Source organism: Microtus ochrogaster, chromosome 2 (assembly GCF_000317375.1).
Source record: "Microtus ochrogaster isolate Prairie Vole_2 chromosome 2, MicOch1.0, whole genome shotgun sequence".
Lineage (NCBI taxonomy): Eukaryota > Metazoa > Chordata > Mammalia > Rodentia > Cricetidae > Microtus > Microtus ochrogaster.
The window spans coordinates 96284172-96284793 of record NC_022010.1 but is presented as its reverse complement, the minus strand read 5'-3'; positions in this window follow the sequence as shown (position 1 = coordinate 96284793).

The window sequence follows — 622 nt, the reverse complement described above, 5'->3', positions numbered from 1 at the left end:
GAACAGAAGAATTCTGGGAAGAAGAAAGTCCTAGTCTGCAGTTGTGACTCAGCCACAGATTAAGTAAAGTGTAACTACCTTGCTGAATAATTTACCGAGCCAGGTGGCTAGCATAGAAAAGACTAATGAGCTAATATAAGTTATAAGCGTTAATAAGAAGCCTGAGCTTTCCAGATCCAAAATGATGAATATGGTATGTACTCACTCATAAGTGGATTCTAGCCATAAATAAAGAAAATTGAGCCTATAATCCGTGATCCTAGAAAAGCTAAATAAGAAGGTGAACCCAAAGAAAAACTTATGGTTCTCCTCCAAGATATTGGAAGTAGACAAGATTCCCAGGCAAAAATTGAGAACTTGGCAGTGGAGGTGGGGTGAAGGTAAGGGGAGATGGGGAGAGAAAAGTATGAAGGGTAGGATGGGGAGAGCTTGGGAGAATGGGAGGGTTGGGATGGAGGAAGGGTGAATATGGGAGCAGGGAAGTATATATCTTAATTAAGGGAGCCATTTTAGGGTTGCCAAGAGACTTGACTCTAGAGCTGTTCCCAGGTATCCAGGAAGATGTCCCCAACTGGTTTGTTGGGCAGCTGAGGAGAGGGAGCCTGGAATGGCCCTATCCTAT